The sequence below is a fragment of the Choloepus didactylus genome, chromosome 8 (genome assembly GCF_015220235.1).
Source record: "Choloepus didactylus isolate mChoDid1 chromosome 8, mChoDid1.pri, whole genome shotgun sequence".
Lineage (NCBI taxonomy): Eukaryota > Metazoa > Chordata > Mammalia > Pilosa > Megalonychidae > Choloepus > Choloepus didactylus.
The window spans coordinates 627,220-647,435 of NC_051314.1; the positions used below are offsets into that span (position 1 = coordinate 627,220).

General features: G+C 40.9%; 1 protein-coding gene and 1 pseudogene across 1 annotated transcript in view; one reads left to right on the top strand and one right to left on the bottom strand.

Annotated features, from left to right (window-relative positions):
* PPP6R2 (protein phosphatase 6 regulatory subunit 2) overlaps positions 1-20,216 on the bottom strand; it is a 141,596-nt gene that overhangs the window by 103,258 nt on the left and 18,122 nt on the right.
* LOC119541625 lies at positions 8,151-17,678 on the top strand (annotated as a pseudogene).

The window sequence follows — 20,216 nt, forward strand, 5'->3', positions numbered from 1 at the left end:
AAGTGTAGAATTATCTGAGCATTTATATACAATTTGGTAAAGCTACAGCTTCCTGCAGTGCAGTTTCCCCTGACCTACCAGCAGGTGGCACTCTCAAATAGGTCTTCCTGGAATTTCTCCTGTGCGGTGGGCGGAGTCAAAACCAGGTAAGGAACCAATCAGTGCACAAGATTTCCGTGTGCTCTGGGAAATGCCTGTCCTAGGGCTGTGATGGCAGCCCTGAGCAGGCAGACAGTGAGGCTGATCAAGGGCAGCCCGCAGATGGAACAGGGGCCCTGCCTGCCTGCCACCTGCCCACCAAGTGCCCACAAGTCTCTGAGGTGTGCGTCTTCGCATTTGACAATCTGATTAGTAATGGTCATGAAGTTGATATATTTGTATTTATTCTATTTGGAGTTCACTGAGCTTCTTTGATTTGCATATTTATGTCTTTTACAAGGGTTGGGAAGTTTTCCGAAATTACACTCTTCCTAGACCTTTACTCTTCTCTTCTCCTTCTGGGACACGAATGAGTCTAATATTTGTGTACTTTATGTTGTCCATCATTATCCTGAGATCCAATTCAAATTTTTCTGTCTCTTTCACCATTTGTTCTTTTGTGTGTTTGCATTCAATTGTTTTGTCCTCTAGTTCACTTACCCTTTCCTCTGCCTCTTCAAATCTGCTGCGTCTCTCTAGTATATTTTCTTTTATTTAAAAACGTGATTTAATAATGCTCACAAGAATAGTTTGCCCCCAAATAGGAAAACTGCCCATAGGTTTGTTTCAAATTCAGTGCTTGAAAATCCAGCAGGTAAGCAGCAGGACTAATAGAGTCTGTTTCTGGAACTGTCTGCTAGCAAAATCAGCAGGACTTGTCCAGGAAACCTCTTTTCAGGGGGTGGGGGAAGGGTGCTATTTACATCCGGTACTGTACTTTTTCCCTTCAGTCACCCTCAGTACCACCTGTTCATCTTCTTGAACTTTCCATAGCGATAGACATTGGTTGCCTTCTCATTAGCAGGATGCTTGCGGTTAGGAAGGGACCACTCAGGCTCTGGCTTCACTCTCGAAGGCTGGGCTTTGGGTTTTTCTTTGTTCCTCCATTTGGGGGCACTGAGCTCCCTGTGATAAGATCGGCTGTGCTGCACATAATTTACAGCCATATTAGTGGGCCTGATGGTGTCTCACTGTCTGTCTTCTTGCTCTGCTGCTCTGCCAGCAGACAGGCCTTGGCATTATCCTGTGGAAATTATATCTTTAATTTTAGCATTGATGCCAAGGTCCACCTCAGAGATGCCACTCAGCATCTGGTTGGAAAGCATCTCTTCAGTTTTCTTTGCAAGGAAATATGGATATTTTCTGGAAGTTCATAAAGACAATCTGTGCCGGTTTGAGTGTATTGTGTCCCCCAAATGCCATTATCTTCATGGTCTTGTGTGGGGCAGGCGTTTTGGTGCTGGTTGGATTTGCTTGGAATGTGCCCCACCCAGCTGTGGGCAATGATTCTGATGAGATGTTCTCATGGAGGCATGGCCCCGCCCATTCAGTGTGGTCCCTTATCGGTGGAGCTACATAAATGAGCTGACTCGGGGGGAAGAAAGAGAGTGCAGCTGGGAGTGATGTTTGAAGAGAAGCAAGCTTGCTAGAAAGGAACGTCCTGGGAGAAAGCCGTTTTGAGGCCGGAGCTTTGGAGCAGACGCCAGCTGCCTTCCTAGCTAACAGAGGTTTTCCGGACACCACTGGCCGTCCTCCGGTGAAGGTACCCGATTGCTGAGGTGTTACCTTGGATGCTTCGTGGCCTTAAGACTGTAACTGTGTAGTGAAATAAACCCCCGTTTTATAAAAGCCAGTCCATCTCTGGTGTTTCGCATTCTGCAGCATTAGCAAACTAGGACACAATCCTCCACATTCTTTGGCTTTATTTTCTGTTCCTCATGTTCCACAATCCCTTTCCTCTTCTTAAACTCTGTTCCAATGTATTTCATCATGTCTGCATCCTCATCCCTTCCACTGGTTTCTGCAGAAAATGATGTCCCCAGATGGAGGTCTTCCATCTTCACTGATCTTATCCTTGCCTCTCTCCTTCAGTTTCTTCATGTCTACTATACCAGCTGTCTTCATCTGAAAGCAATGATCCACTAGAGTCATCTCTTCTGAACCTTCTCTCATACCAGTAGGACCACAGCACTCACCCCGGTGGGCCTCTTCCTCAAATTCTGCACTTCTTGGATCTCTTCCTGTTCTAATCAAAACCCCTCTGAGTCCTGCTGATCTTCCTCCAACTTTGAGTTGGCCCAGTGCCAATGAAAGATCTTCCCAGTGGCTGGCAGCTGGTGCCAGGCCCCCTGGGGTCCAGCTGCCATGTCGCTGAGCAAAGATTCAGTCTAGTATCTTTAAATTTGAGCTACAGTATCTTTCATTTTCATGAGAACTGTGATTTTTCTATTTACTCTTTCAAATTCTTCTTTATGCTACTCTAGTGTCTTCTTGATATCCTTTATGTCTTTAGCCAACCCACTGAAGTTGTTTTGCAGATTTCTATGTACTTCCTTAACCAGTAGCTCCAAGTTCTGTGTCTCCTCCAGCTTTTTATTTTGTTCACTTTTGGCTTGGCCATATCTTCTTTGATCTTCATGTGCTTTGTGATTTTTGGTTACCTTTGGGGCATTTGCTTATCTTGATAAAGCTATTTTGGGACATCTGTAGGTTTGGCAGATCAGGGGTTTGCCAGAGTGCACTTTCCCTGACTTCCAGGCAGGTGGTGCTCATGGGTCACCTCTTCCCTGCAACCCCACTTTTCCCTGACTATGGCAGCTTCTGGGCAGGGCCCAAACCAGAGGAAAATCCAGTTACTACATCAGGTCTCCCTATGTGCTGGAGACTGCCAGGCCCAGGGGTGGGGATGGGCACTGTGCTCCGTGGCAGAGTTTGCTTGAGTGCATGCTGGGTCTGGTAATTCCCAGGCTTCCAAACAGATTAACCTCAGGCTGTGAAGGCTGAGGTTTTCAACCTCACCCAGCCCTCAGCCAGCTCAGGAGTGCCCTGCTTTTCATCGGCCCGCAAGATCCCAGCCCACTGTGCACCTGCGAGTCTCTGCGATGGGGGAGGGCCTCTTGGTGTTTCCTCTTATCCCTGCCTCACTGACCATGAATGCTGGGAGTGCTGCAGGCCTCTGTGAAGAAAGAGTAAGGCAGCATATCACAGAATGTCTCTGTCGCCTGCTAACTGTTGGGTTGGCTCTGTTTGCTCCATGTATCCTCTACTCCCAGGGGAAGAGCCCACATACTCCCCAAAACCAGGAACCCACAGCAGCCCACCTAAGGGTTAGGGGTGGGCACTGTGCCCCACAGATAGGTCACTGTGTGTGGCTAGCACAGGTCTGTTAGTTCCCACGTTCCCACAGGGGTTCCCGGCTGTGGGGCTGAGGAGGGGGATGTCCCCCACTGTTTGTGGAGATGGGAGTGCACTAGTTTTCAGTTCCTCATTCACACACTCTGGCCGGAAACTTCCGAACCCTTCTAAATAACATAAATACACAAATCATAGATGCCCAGTGAACTCCAAACAGAATATATCCAAATAATCCCACTCTGGGACATATTCTTATCAGATTGCCAAATGCTGAAAGAAGGAGCAAGTTATGGAAGCAGCAAGAGAGAAGCAATTCACCACATACAAGGCAAACAACATAAAGACTAAGTAGTGACTACTCAGTGGCCACATGGAGGTGAGAAGGCAGTGGTATGACATATTTAAAATTCTGAAAGATAAAAATTACCAACCAAGAATTCTTTATCCAGCAAAGCTCTCCTTCAAATTTGAGGAAGAGCTTAAAATCTTCACAAACAAATGCTGAGAGAATTTACTAACAAGAGACCTACCCTACAAGAGATACTAAAGGGAGCCCTATCAGCAGAGAAAAAAAGAAAGGAGAGAGGGGTATGGAGAAGGGCTGAGAACTAAAGAGTTCTATAAGGGTATGTTAAAGGAAATAAAGAAAGAGGAAAAAATATATCTGACAAGTAAAAAACAAAGGATATGACGGCTGATTCAAGAAATGCCTTCCCACTAATAACACTGAACAAGAATAGACTAAACTCCCCAATTAAAAGATACAGATTGGCAGAATGGATTAAAAAATATGAACCATCAATATGTTGCTTAAAAGAGACCATCTTAGACCCAGAGACACAAAGAAATTGAAAGTGAAAGGATGGAAAAAAATAGTCCATGCAAGCTACAGCCAAAAGAAAGCAGGAGTAGCAATATTAATCCCAGATAAAATAGAGTTAAGTGCAAGGATGTTGTAAGAGACAAATAAGGTCACTATATACTAATAAAAGGGACAATTCAACAAGAAGAAATAACAATCATAAATGTCTATGCACCCAATCAAGGTGCAACAAAGTACATGAGACAAACATTGACAAAACTGAAGGAAGCATTAGATGTTTCCACAATAATTGTGGGAGACGTCAACAAATCACTCTCTCCTATAGATAGATCAACCAGACAGAGAGCCAATAAGGAAACTGAAAACCTAAAAAATCTGATAAATGAATTTGACTTAACAGACATATATAATATTACATCCCAAACCACCAGGATACACATTTTTCTCTAGTGCTCACAGAACTTTCTCCAGAACAGATCATATGCTGGGCCATAAAACAATCCTCATAATTTTTAAAAGATTGAAATTATTCAAAGCACATTCTCTAATCACAGTGGAATACAATTAGAAATCAATAACTGCCAAAGACTTAGAACATTTACAAAAATCTGGAGGTTAAACAACACAATCCTAAACAGTCAATGGGTTAAAGAAGAAATAGCAAGAGAAATTGCTAAATATCTAGCAAAACTTATGGGATGCAGTGAAGGCAGTATTGAGGAGGAAATTTATAGCTCTAAATGCATATATTAAAAAGTAAGAAAGAGGTAAAATCAAAGAACTCATGGAACAACTGAAGAAGCTAGAAAATGAACAGCCAAATAATCCCAAACCAAGTAGAAGAAAAGAAATAACAGGATTAAAGCAGAAATAAATGACACAGAGAACAAAAAAAAAAGAGAGAATAAATAAGATCAACAAGATTGACAAGCCCCTAGCTAGACTGACAAAATCAAAAAAACCAAAAGAATAGATGAGAGAGGCCATATTACTGTGGATCCTGAAGAAATTAAAAAAATTATAAGAGGATACTATGAACAACTGTACGCAAACAAATTAGATAATGTAGAAGAAATGGACAATTTCCTGGAAACACATGAACAACCTAGACTAACCAGAAAAGAAATAAAAGACCTCAACCAACCAATCACAAGCAAAGAGATCCAATTAGTCATCAAAAAGCTTCCCACAAATAAATGCCCAGGGCCAGAAGGCTTCTCAGGGGAATTCTACCAAACTTCCCAAAAAGAAATGACACCAATCATACTTAAACTCTTACAAAACATTGAAGAAAATGGAACACTATGTAACTCACTTTATGAAGCTAACATCACTCTAATACCAAAACCAGGTAAAGATGCCACAACAAAAGAAAACTACAGGCCAATCTCCCTCATGAATATAGACGCAAAAATTCTCAACAAAATACTTGCAAATCAAATCCAAAGACATATTAAAAAAATCATACACCATGACCAAGTGGGGTTCATTCCAGGGATGCAAGGATGGTTCAACATAAGAAAATCAATCAATGTATTACAACACATTAACAAATCAAAAGGGAAAAATCAAATGATCATCTCAATAGATGCTTAAAAAGCATTCGACAAAATCCAACATCCCTTTTTGATTAAAGAAACCTCAAAAGGTAGTAATTGAAGGAACCTTCCTCAATATGATAATGGGCAGGTATGAAAAACCCACAGCCAGCAAGTACTCAATGGCAAGAGACTGAAAGCCTTCCCTCTAAGATCAGGAACAAGACAAGGATGCCCGCTATTACCACTGTCATTCAACATTGTGCTAAAAGTGCTAGCCAGGGCAATCCAGCAAGACAAAGAAATAAAAGGCATCCAAATTGGAAAGAAAGAAGTAAAACTGTCATTATTTGCAAATGATCTGATCTCATGTCTGGAAAACCCTGAGAAATCGACAACACAGATACTTGAGCTAACAAGCAAATTTAGCAAAGTAGCGGGATACAAGATTAATGCACATAAGTCAGTAATGTTTCTATACACTGGAAATGACCTAATTGAAGAGACTCAAGAAAAAGACTCCTTTCTCAATAGCAACTAAAAAATCAAGTACCTAGGTATAAACTTAACCAAAGATGTAAAAGACCTATACATAGAAAACTACATAACTTTACTAAAAGATATAGAAGGGGACCTAAAAAGATGGAAAAATATTCCATGTTCATGGATAGGAAGACTAAATGTCATTAAGATGTCAATTCTACCCAAACTCATCTATAGAGTTCCAATCAAAATTCCAACAACCTACTTTCCAGACTTGGAAAAGCTAGGTATCATTTATTTGGAAGGGAAAGACGCCTCCAATTGCTAAAAACATTCTAAAAAAGAAAAACAAAGTGGGAGGATTTATACTCCCTGACTTTGAAGCTTATTATAAAGCCACAGTAGTCAAAACAGCATGGTACTGGCACAAAGATAGACATATTGATCAATGGAATTGAATTGAGAATTCAGAGATAGACCCCCAGATATATGGTCAACTGATCTTTGATAAGCCACCCAAAACCACTGAACTGAGACATAACAGTCTATTCAACAAATGGGGCTGGGAGAGTTGGACATCCATATCCAAAAGAATGAAAGAGGACTCCTACCTTGCACCCTACACAAAAATTAACTCAAAATGGATTACAGACCTCAATATAAGATACAGTACTATAAAATTCCTAGAAGATAATGTAGGGAAACATCTTCAAGACCTTGTATTAGGCGGTCACTTCTTAGACCTTATACCCAAAGCACAAGCAACAAAAGAAAAAATAGATAAATGGGAACTCCTCAAACTTAGAAGTTTCGGTACCTCAAAGGAATTTGTCAAAAAGGTGAAGAGGCAGCCAACTCAATGGGAAAAAAATTTTGGAAACCATGTATCTGACAAAAGACTGACATCTTGCATATATAAAGAAATCCTACAAATCAACAACCATAGTACAGACAGCTCAATTATAAAATGGGCAAAAGATACAAAAAGACATTTCTCTTAAGAGGAAATACAAATGGCCAAAAAAAACACATGAAAAAATGTTCATCTTCACTAGCTATTAGGGAGATGCAAATTAAGACCACAATGAGATATCATCTCATGCCAATTAGATTGGCTGCCATTAAACAAACAGGAAACTACAAATGGTGGAGAGGATGTGGAGAAATTGGAACTCTTATTCATTGCTGGTGGGACTGTATAATGGTTCAGCCACTCTAGAAGACATTCTGGCAGTTCCTTAGAAAACTAGATATAGGGTTACCCTTTGATCCAGCGATTGCACTTCTCAGTATATACCTGGAAGATCTGAAAGCAGTGACATGAACAGATATCTGAACACTAATGTTCACAGCAGCATTATGCACAACTGCCAAGAGATGGAAACAATCAAAATGACTGTGGATAAACAAAATGTGGTATATACACACAATGGAATACTATGCAACAGTAAAGAAAGAATGAAGTCGTGAAATATATGACAACATGGATGAATCTTCAAGATATAATGCTCAGTGAAATGTCAGACACAAAAAGAGAGATATTGTATGTTACCACTAATGTGAACTCCATGAAAAATGTGCAATAAATGGTTTGTATTGTAGAATGTAGGGGATCTAGCAATAGACAGCAAATAGAGAAGGGGGAACAATAATCTAATAAGAATAGATAAGTTATGGAGGGTAAGCTTAATGTTATGGAAACGCTCAGGAACCACTATGGTTTATTAATTTTGGTATGGTACGAACAAGTTGGCAGCAATGTAGTTATTTTAGGTTATTTGTTTTTTCTTATTCCTTTGTTTTGGTTTTGTTTGGAATGTTTTTTTATTGTTCATTTTTTTTTATAAACTTAAAAAAAAAAATTTTCATGAGCACTGTACCACCAAAGCACCTACTATTTGTGTGGACAGCTCTTACCAGGCTCCAGTACCACCTTCTTTGCAATGCCTCAGATGCTAGACTCTGCTCCTTGAATGCCTGTGAGTCCCCAGCAGACACCCCAAACTCCACGCCTTCACCTTCAACACCTCCAGCCCCGCTCTGAAGCCAAGGTCGACACCCACACTGAACGTCCACCTGGTCAGCACAACTCTGCCTGAGGGAAGCAGGATGACAGAGGTGCAGTCGCAGAAACAGTGAATGAGCCTCACCATCAGCCCCAACAACCTGAGCCCTACCGGCTGGCCAAAGCCCAAACCCTGTGCCAGCACAGAGAGAGCAGTCACCAGCACTGGGACCCAGGAGGAAAATGAAATCAGACCTCGTAGACAGAGATTCAAGCTCTTACTAGGAAACAGAAGCCAGTGAAGTGATGCTTCAACATGGCAACATTTGGGACTGTTTATGAGGGCAAGTGGCATGGAGACATTGCAGTAAAGACCTCAGTGGTCATCAGCCAGAGGAGTTCCAGAGCTTCAAGAATGAGGTGGCTGTCCTGTGCAAAACATGATATGTACTAGAGCAGATGTACGACATTATTATAAGGAGTCAATAATAGAGAGGTAGATTTTAGGCTTCCGGAAGATGGCAGTTAGGAGAGACAGGGCAAAAAAACAACTCCATGAAAAATAGTAGATAAAAGACAGAAAGTGACCCAGAACACCAGTTCCAGTGATGCACAGCTGGACAAGGTCTGCTAAATCCACAGGAACCATACACCTGCTGAAACCGGGAGTGTGCGTTCTGAAACAAGTAAGTGAGCCTGCTGAATAACTGGCAGCCACGCTGCAATCTGGGGAAACTGTGGGTTGGTGTTTGGTGTCAGACTAGCTTAAAAAACCCAAAAGCAACCGCAGATATAGCAGTGAGAACCACACAGTAAAGCGCAGCGGGAACTGCCTCCCTACAACCTGTGGGCACACCTCAATATCTGGCGTGGACAATAGCCTTTCATGCACCCGCTGCTAATTGTCTCAGAGCTGGGAAGGTAGAGGTTAGCCAAAAGGGGAAAGGAACCATGCCCCATACAGCCATCTTCCCAGCAGACTGGGAACATTCTTGCCTGGTGCCAGCGCTGCAGCCCAGAGCTGCACCAAACCACCCAGTGCGATGGGAAGTGTTTCCAGCAACACACACACATGCTCCAATATCTGACAGGGACGTCAGCCTTTCACACACCCACAGCTAATTGTCCCAGAGCTAGGAAGGTGGAGGGTGCAAAAAAAAGGGTGAAATTAACACACCCCATATAGCCATCCTTTCAGCAGCCTGGGAACGCCCGTACACAGCCCTGCGGCCCAGAACTTCTCTTGGGGGACAGCACTCACTTGTGACGTAGCAGTCTTCCCTCAGAAAAGGCCCAAGGAGGGCACAGCTTGGAAGAGGGACTCACTCGAAGTCCAACAGACCCTATGCCAATACCAAAGACTTGGGGGTCAGCGGCAGAGACAAACTGTAGCAAGACTGAACTGAAGGTTTAGACTCTCACAACAGCTTGAAATCTCCAGGAATACCTGGGAGGTTTGATTATTAAAGCCACCCTCCCTCCCTAACCCCTCAGACACATGCCCCACATTCAGGGTGGGTGGCACCAACTACACATGCAAACTTGGTGCACCAATTGGACCCCCACAAGATTCAAACCCCCACTCACCACAAAGACAAAGTTGGGGAGAACTGGATTGAGGGGAATAGGTGGCTCGCGGATGCCACCTGCTGGTTAGTTAGAGAAAGTGTATGCCACGAAGCTGTAGATCTGACAAATTAGAGATAAGACTTTGAATTAGCATACATATCCTAAAAGAACCCCATAAAGTTAAGCAAATGCCAAGAGGCCAAAAACAACAGAAAATTTTAAAGTATATGAAGAAACCAGATGATATGGATAACCCAAACCCAAACACCCAAATCAAAAGATCAGAGGAGACACAGTACTTGGAGCAACTAATCAAAGAACTAAAGACAAAAAACAAGAGCATGGCACAGGGTATAAAGGACATGAAGGAGACCCTAGAAAAGCATAAAGAAGAAATTGCAAGAGTAAATAAAAAAAAAATAGACGATCTTATGGAAATAAAAGAAACTGTCGACCAAATTAAGATTCTGGAGACTCATAGTACAGGACTAGAGAAAGCTGAACAGCAAATCAGCGACCTCAAAGACAACAGAACAGAAAATGAAAGAACAAAAGAAAGAATGGGGAAAAAATCGAAAAAATTGAAATAGACCTCAGGGATATGATAGATAACATAAAACGTCCAAATATAAGAGTCATTGATGCTCCAGAAGAAGAAGAGAAGGGTAAAGGTCTAGGAAATGTATTCAAAGAAATTCTTGGGAAAAACTTCCCAAACTTTCTAAACAACATAAATACACAAATCATAAATATCCAGCGAACTCCAAATAGAATAAATCCAAATAAACCCACTCTAAGACATATTCTAATCATATTGTCAAATACTGAAGAGAAAGAGCAAGTTCTGAAAGCAGCAAGAGAAAAGCAATTCACCACATAAAAGGAAACAGCATAAGACCAAGTAGTGACTACTCAGTGGCCACCATGGAGGCGAGAAGGCAGTGGTATGACATATTTAAAATTCTGAAAGAGAAAAATTGCCAACCAAGAATTCTTTAAAAGCTCTCCTTCAAATTTGAGAGAGAGTTTAAATTTTTCACAAACAAATGCTGAGAGATTTTGCTAACAAGAGACCTGCTCTACTTCAGATACTAAAAGGAGACCTACCGACAGAGAAACAAAGAAAGGAGAGAGAGATATGGAGAAAGGTTCAGTACTAAAGAGATTCAATATTGGTTCATTAAAGGACAATAAGAGAGAAAGGGAAAAAATATATATGACAAACATAAACCAAAGGGTAGGATGGCTGATTCAAGAAATGCCTTCACAGTAGTAACATTGAATGTAAATGGATTAAACTCTCCAATTAAAAGATATAGATTGGCAAGATGGATAAAAAAATATGAACCATCAATATGTTGCATACAAGAGAGTCATCTCCGACACAGGGACACAAAGAAACTGAAAGTGAAAGGATGGAAAAAAATATTTCATGCAAGATACAGCTAAAAGAAAACAGGAGTAGCAATATTAATCTCAGATAAAATAGACTTTAGAGGCCAGGATTTATGAGAGACAAAGAAGGCCACTATATACTATTAAAAGGGGCAACTCAACAAGAAGAAATAACAATCATAAACATTTATGCACCCAATCAAGATGCCACAAATTACATGAGACAAACACTGGCAAAACTAAAGGAAGCAATTGATGTTTCAACAATAATTCTGGGAGACTTCAACACATCACTCTCTCCTATAGACAGATCAACCAGAAAGAAGACCAATAAGGAAATTGAAAAAAATAAATGAATTTGATTTAACAGACACATATAGAATATTAAATCCCAAATCACCAGAATACACATTCTTCTCTAGGGCTCAAGGAACTTTCTCCAGAATAGATCATATGCTGGGACGTAAAACAAGCCTCAATAAATTTTAAAAAATTGAAATTATTCAAAGCACATTCTCTGACCATAATGGAATACAATTAGAAGTCAATAACCATGAAAGACTTAGAAAATTCACAAATACCTGGAGTAAACAACACACTCCTAAAAAATCAGTGGGTTAAAGTAGCAAGAGAAATTGCTAAATATATAGAGATGAATGAAAATGGGAACACAACATATCAAAACCTATGGGATGCAGCAAAAGTGGTACTGAAGGGAAAATTTATAACACTAAATGCATACATCAAAAAGGAAGAAAGAGCTAAAATCAAAGAACTAATGGAGGAACAGAAGAAGCTAGAAAATGAACAGCCTAAAACAAGTAATCCTAAACCAAGTAGAAGAAAAGAAATAACAAGGATTAAAGCAGAAATAAAGGACATAGAGAATAAAAATACAATAGAGAGAATAAATAACACCAAAAGTTGGTTCTTTCAGAAGAGCAACAGGATTGAAGTGACGGTTAGGTTCATGTGTCAGCTTGGCCAGGTGATAGGACCCAGTTGTCTGGTCAAGCAAGCGCTGGCCTAACCACTGCTGCGAGGATGTTGTGGCTCATTAATAAACCAACAGGCTGGTTTATTAAATCATCAGGCAATTGGCTGCAGCTGTGAGTGATGCCTCAACAAAGGGTGTGTCTTCCACAATGAGAGAATGCAGCTAGCTGGATTTAATCCAATTAATCAGCTGAAGACTTTTAAGCGAGACACATACAGGACCTTCACTTCTTCAGCTGACCAGCCAAGCATTTCCTGAGGAGTGCGTCGAAGTTGCCAGTTCGTTTCCTGAGGAGTTCATTGAATACGTTCATTGAAGTTGCCAGTTCATTTCCTGAGTTGTTCATCGAACATCTTCATTGGAGTTGCCAGTTTGCTGTCTGCCCTACAGAATTTGGACTCATGCATACCCACAGTTGCATGAGTCACTTTTATAAATCTTATATTCATAGATCTCTCTCATTGATTCTGTTTCCCTAGAGAACCCTAATTAATACAATTGACAAGCCCCTAGCTAGACTGACAAAATCAAAAAGAGAGAAGACCCATATAAACAAAATAATGAATGAGAAAGGTGACATTACTGCAGATCCCGAAGAAATTTTAAAAATTATAAGAGGATACTATGAACAACTGTGCACCAACAACTAGATAACATAGAGGAAATGGACAATTTCCTGGAAACACATGAGCAACCTAGGCTGACCAGAGAAGAAACAGAAGACCTCAACCAACCAAGCACAAGCAAAGAGATCCACTCAGCCATTAAAAAACTTCCCACAAATAAATGTCCAGGGCCAGATGGCTTCACAGGGGAATTCTACGAAACTTTCCAAAAAGAACTGACACCAATCTTACTTAAACTCTTTCAAAACATTTAAGAAAATGGAACACTACCTAACACATTTTATGAAGCTAACATCACTCCAATACCAAAACAAGGCAAAGATGCCACAAAAAAGGAAAACTCCAATCTCCCTCATGAATATAAATGCAAAAATTCTCAACAAAATATTGCAAATCGAATCCAAAGACACATTAAAAAAATCATACACCATGACCAAGTGGGGTTTATTCCAGGCATGCAAGTATGGTTCAACATAAGAAAATCAATCAATGTATTACAACTCATTAACAAAACAAGAGAAAAATCAAATGATCATCTCAATAGATGCTGCAAAAGCATTCAACAAAATCCAACATCCCTTTTTGATAAAAACACTTCAAAAGGTAGGAATTGAAGGAAACGTCCTCAATATGATAAAGAGCACATATGAAAAACCCACAGCCAGCATAGTACTCAATGGCGAGAGACTGAAAGCCTTCCCTCTAAGATCAGGAACAAGACAAGGATGCCCGCTATCACCACTGTCATTCAACATTGTGCTGGAAGTGCTACCCAGGGCAATCTGGCAAGACAAAGAAATAAAAGGCATCCAAATTGGAAAGGAAGAAGTAAAACTGTCATTATTTGCAGATGATATGATCTTATATCTGGAAAACCCTGAGAAATCAATGATAATACTAGAGCTAATAAACAAATTTAGCAAAGTAGCAGGATACAGGATTAATGCACATAAGTCAGTAATGTTTCTACACACTAGAAATGAACAATGTAAAGAGACACTCAAGAAAAAGATACCATTTTCAATAGGAACTAAAAAAGGCAAGTACCTAGGAATAAACTTAACCAAAGATGTAAAAGACCCATACATAGAAAACTACATAACTCTACTAAAAGAAATAGAAAGGGACCTTAAAAGATGGAAAAATATTCCATGTTCATGGATAGGAAAGCTAAATGTCATTAAGATGTCAATTCTACCCAAACTCATCTACAGATTCAATGCAATCCAAATCAAAATTCCAACAACCTACTTTGCAGACATGGAAAAGCTAGTTATCAAATTCATTTGGAAAGGGAAGATGGCTCAAAGTGCTAAAAATACTCTAAAAAAGAAAAAAGAAGTGGGAGGACTTTCAGTCCCTGGCTTTGAAGCTTATTATAAAGCCACAGTAGTCAAAACAGCATGGTACTGGCAAAAAGATAGAAATATTGATCAATGGAATTGAATTGAGAATTCAGAGATAGACCCCCCAGACCTACAGCTGACTGATCTTTGATAAGGCCCCCAAAGCCACTGAATTGGGACATAACGGTCTTTTCAACAAATGGGGCTGGGAGAGTTGGATATCCATATCCAAAAGAATGAAAGAGGACCCCTACCTCACACCCTACACAAAAATTAACTCAAAGTTGATCAAAGACCTCAATATAAAAGACAGTACCATAAAACTACTAGAAGATAATGTAGGGAAACATCTTCAAGACCTTATATTAGGCGGTCACTTGCTTGACCTTACACCCAAAGCGCAAGCAACAAAAGAAAAAATAGACAAATGGGGACTCCTCAAACTTAGAAGTTTCTGTACCTCAAAGGAATTTGTCAAAAAGGTGAAGAAGCAGCCAACTCAATGGGAAAAATTTTTTGGAAACCATGTATCTGACAAAAGACTTCTATCTTGCATATATAAAGAAATCCTACAACTCAGTGACAATAGTACAGACAGCCCAAGTATAAAATGGGCAAAAGATATGAAAAGACATTTCTCTGAAGAGGAAATACAAATGACCAAAAAACACATGAAAAAATGTTCAGCTTCACTAGCTATTGTAGAGATGCAAATTAAGACCACAATGAGATACCATCTCACACCAATTAGTATGGCTGCCATTAAACACACAGGAAACTGCAAATGCTGGAGGGGATATGGAGAAATTGAAACTCTTATTCATTGCTGTTGGGACTGTATAATGGTTCAGCCACTCTGGAAGACAGTCTGGCAGTTCCTTAGAAAACTAGATATAGAGTTACTCTTCGATACAGCAATTGCACTTCTTGGTATATACCCGGAAGATTGGAGAGCAGTGACACGAACAGATATCTGCACGCTAATGTTCACAGCAGCATTGTTCACAATTGCCAAGACATGGAAACAATCCAAATGCCCCTCAACAGATGAGTGGATAAATAAAATGTGGTATATACACACGATGGAATACTACACGGCAGTAAAAAGGAACAATGTCGTGAAACACATGACAACATGGATGAACCTTGAAGACATAATGCTGAGCGAAATAAGCCAGGCACAAAAAGAGAAATATTATATGCTACCACTAATGTGAACGTTGAAAAATATAAAATAAATGGTTTATAATGTAGAACGTAGGGGACCCAGAGACAGAGAGCAATTAGTGAAGGGGGAAAGATAACCCAGTAAGAACAAATAAGCTATTGTGGGTAAATTTAACATCCTGGGAATGCCCAGGAATGACTATGGTTTGTTAATTTCTGATGGGTATGGTAGGAACAGGTTCACAAAAATGTTACTATATTAGGTTATTTTCTTGGGGTGGAGTGGGAACATGTTAGAAGTAAAGTAGTTATTTTAGGTTAGTTGTCTTTTCTTTATTCCCTTGTTTTGGTTTGCTTGAAATGTTTTTTTATTGTATGTTTTTTAAAAAATATTTTTGATACAGTTAATAGTTAATTAAAAAAAAAAAAATGGAAAAAAAATGCAGAGCCCCCCTGAGGACCTAGGGGAGAATGCAGGGGTGTTGGGTTCCCCACCGCGATGGTTGCTGATGTGATCACAAACATAGGGGACTGGTGGTTTGATGGGCTGAGCCCTCTATCATGGGACTTGCCCTTGGGAAGACTATTACTGCAAAGGAGAGGCTAGGCCTGCTTATGATTGTGCCTAAGTGTCTCCTCCTGATTGCCTCTTTGTTGCTCAGATGTGGCCCTCTCTCTCTAGCTAAGCCAATTTGGCAGATGAAATCACTGCCCTTCCCCCTATGTTGGATTTGATACCCAGGGGTGTAAATCTCCCTGGCAATGTGCAATATGACTCCCCAGGAGGGATCTAGACCCGGCATGCTGGGATGGAGAGTGTCTTCTTGACCAAAAGGGGGATGTGAAATGAAATGAAATGAAATAAGTTTCAGTGGCTGAGAGACTCCAAAACGAGCTGAGAGGTCACTCTGGTGGGCACTCTTACACACAATATAGATAACCCTTTCTAGATTCTAATGAATTGGAAAAGCTAGCAGTAAATACCTGAAACTATTAAACTACAACCCAGAACCCTTGAATCTTGAAGACAATTGTATAACAATGTAGCTTATGAGAGGTGACAATGTGCTGGGGAAAGCCATATGGATCATACTCCCCTTTGTCCAGTGTATGGATGGATGAGTAGAAAAATGGGGGCAAAAAAAAAATAACTAAAGGAAGAAAGGGGGGGGGTACAATTTGGGTGTTCTATTTTTACTCTTGTTTTTTTTTTAATTCTTGCTTTAACTTTTTCTGGTACAAGGAAAATGTTTAAAAAAATTGACCAGGGTGATGAATTAACAACTATATCATGGTAATGTGATCAATGGATTACATACTTTGGATGATTGTATGGTATGTGAATAAATCTTAATAAAAAATAATAGAGGGGTACATGGGGAAAAAAGTACCTACTGCAAACAATGGACTATAGTTAACACTAATATTTAAATACTCTTTCATCAACAGTAACAAATGTATACACCAGTAACAAATGTCAATAACATGGGGTGATAAGGAGAATTGGAAGATTAGGGCTTTTTATTTTTATTTCTTTTCTAGAATAATGAAAGTGTTCTAAATTTGATCATGGGGCTGTATACACAATTCTGTGATCATACTGTGAACCAGTGACTGTATACTTCGGATGGTTTCTATGCTGTGTGAATATATCTCAAAACAAATGCATTTAAAAAAAAAAAGACACAACACATGAACATCTTTCTCTTCATGGGGTACATGATAAAGGACATCCTGGCGATCATGACCCAGTGGTCAGCAAGGGCAGCAGCCTCTACAAACACCTGCATGTCCAGGAGATCAAGTTGCAGGTGCTCCAGCTAACTGACCTTGCCCGGCAGACGGCTCAGGGAAGAGACTATTTGCACACAAAGAACGTCACCCACAGAGACATGGAATTCAACAACATATTTCTCCACAAAGGCCTGACAGTGAAAAGTGGAGGTTTTGGTCTGAAGTGGTTCTCAGCAGGTTGAACAACCTACCAGCTCCATCCTGTGGATGGCCCCAGAGGTGATCCAAATGCAGGACAATAACCCATTCAGCTTCCAGTCTACTGTGTACTCCTGGGCATCGTGTATATGAGCTTATGGCAGGGGAGCTTCCTAATTCCCACATCCACAACAGGATCAGGACATCTTCAAGCTGGGCTGAGGACATGCCTCCCCAGATCTTAGTGTGCTATAAGAGAACTGCCCCAAAGCAATGAAGAGGCTTGTAGCTGACTGTGTGAAGAAAGCTAAGGAAGAAAGACCTCTTTTCCCACAGACTCTGTCTTCCATCAGGCTGCTCCAACAGTCTCTACCGAAAACATCCGGAGTGCTCCTGAGCCATCCCTTAATCGAGAAGCCCACAGCAAGGACCTCAATGCCTGCACGTTGACCACAGTTTCCTAAAATGCCTGGCTTCCAGCTGGACTCTGTACCTGCATTCAGGCCACCAGGGGGAAAACAGTCAGTAGGCACCACTTTTCCATACCCTTTCTATGGGGCAGAGAGCTCATTTTCAGCGAAGCTGCTGCCAAGGACCTCCTCAACTGCACACTGGGCCTTTACTTCATATGGCCTACTTTTCTACCCTTTCTGGCCCTGGGAGAAGGAAGCCATTCACAATGCTGATTTGTCCTGCTCCCTCCCCTCTTCCCCCATGCTCAATAGCCAAGCCTCCTCCAGATACACAAGTAGATGCAGATGGTGTTCTAGTTTGCTAATGCTGCCAGAATGCAAAACACCAGAGATGGATTGGCTTTTATAAAAGGGGGTTTATTTGGTTACACAGTTAGTCTTAAGGCCATAAAGTGTCCAAGGTAACACATCAGCAATCGGGTCTCTTCACTGGAGGATGACCAGTGGTGTCCCGAAAACCTCCATTAGCTGGGAAGACATGTGGCTGGCGTCTGCTCCAAAGGTTTCAAAATGGCTCTCTCCCAGGACGTTCCTCTCTAGGCTGCAGTTCCTCAGAAATGTCACTCTTAGTTGCATTTGGGATATTTGTCCTCTCTCAGCTTCCCTGGAGCAAGAGTCTGCGTTCAACAGCTGTCTTCAAACTGTCTCTCATCTGCAGCTCCTGTGCTTTCTTCAAAGTGTCCCTCTTGGCTATAGCTCCTCTTCAAAACATCACACAGCTGCACTGAATTCATTCTGTTTGTCAGGTCATTTATATCACTCCACTGATCAAGGCCCATCCTGAATGGGTGGGCCAACGCCTCCATGGAAATATCTCATCAGAGTTATCACCTACAGTTGGGTGGGGCGCATTTCCATGCAAACAACCTAATCCAAACATTCCAACTTAATCCCCACTAATATGTCTGCCCCACAAGATTGCATCAAAGAATATGGCTTTTTCTGGGAGACATAATACATTCAAACCAGCACAGATGGCAACACAGCATCTGGGGCCCTAACTACTGGCTAAATGAGTATTTTTAAGGCAAGAAAGAAAAAAAGGGGGGCACTCAAGGGAAAGTAAAGATAGCAGGCAATTCAGCCCTGATGTGGTGGGAGCACACAGATTTTGGGAATAAGCTCCCATGAGGAATGCAATCACGGGAAGGACTCTTCTGCAAAGATGTGGTAGAGCGTCAAACAGGTATCCTTGCACATAATGCACCAAACAGCCCAGGACTGTCAAGACCCTGCCTCCTGAAGGAGGCTGCTTTGTCACCATGCAACTTAACTTCTTGGCTGCTTCCTTCTCTCGCACAGCCTGTGAGGTCTCCAGTGCACCGGGGTGGTTTTCCGGCTGGGGAGGATGCTTTGCCTCTCCTGTCTCCACCCTCCTCTCAGGGAGCAGTCTTCCATCATGCTGCGTTTAGTCTTCCGAGAGCTGCCCCCAGTGGGGGGAAGCCGCAGAACCAGCCTTGTCTCTAGAGTCACATCATGTATATGCAAGGAAGCCAAGAATACAGGTTTTCTTGATGATTTGAGTTTTAATTTTGTTTTTATTGCACCTGACAAAATACAGTTATTAACCTAGGATGCCTCAATTATGTTATTTTAATTTAAAATAAAGTTCAATTTCAAAAAAAAAAAGATAATTGCTTCAGAAATATGTTCCAGTTCATTCTCTTAAACTGAGTTTAATCTGTTTAATCCACACATTAAGTTTTAATTTCAACATTTTGTTCATTTCTGAGAATTCTATTTGGATAATTTTGATACTTTGTTGTTTGTTACTGATTTTTATTCTATATTGCATCTCTTTAAACATTTCATATATAATTATTATATATACCACATCTGGTCATTCAATATCTGCGGGCCTTGGAGAATCTAATTCTGTTATTGTTTCTGCTAACTTTTCCTCCTATAATGATTTGTTTCCTTATTTATATGGTGGAATACTGATTGTAAGCCCAAACTTGCTTAAATTTAATCTACAGAAATTGAGCCCCACACTGAGCAGGCTTACATTTTCTTAGCAAGAAGCAAAGGCGTGTTACTGGCCAGAGAACACCTGAATCGTCTCTGGGCCCTGGCTTTGCACAGCTGTCACAGCTCGGCATTGTCGCAGGTGTCGCAAGGCAGCACCTCCACTGAGGAATCAGATGGTGCAGACACTGGCTCCTTCCCTCTGTGTGAGGATCGGGTAACTGTGGAGCCTTGCTGCTCTCGTGTACCACCTGATGCCTTCCGTTCCGACAGCGAGGAGCCAGTTATTCCATCAAACATTGGAGCCTATTTAACAGAGCCTTTACCCCAAAATACCCAAGTACAATTTCTAAATGATAGAAAGTGGAGAGGCCTTACTATAATAACTGGGACAGGTGATTCATATCCTTTGAGTCCTATACTAGAAGATTGTTCTGAGGGAGAGCTAAACAGGCCCAAGCCGGAAAGGAGAAAGTGAGGGACATAATATGATGTAATGGCTAGACTGATTATAGACTGAAACAAGAAAACTATACTAATACATTAGATAATAAGTAATAG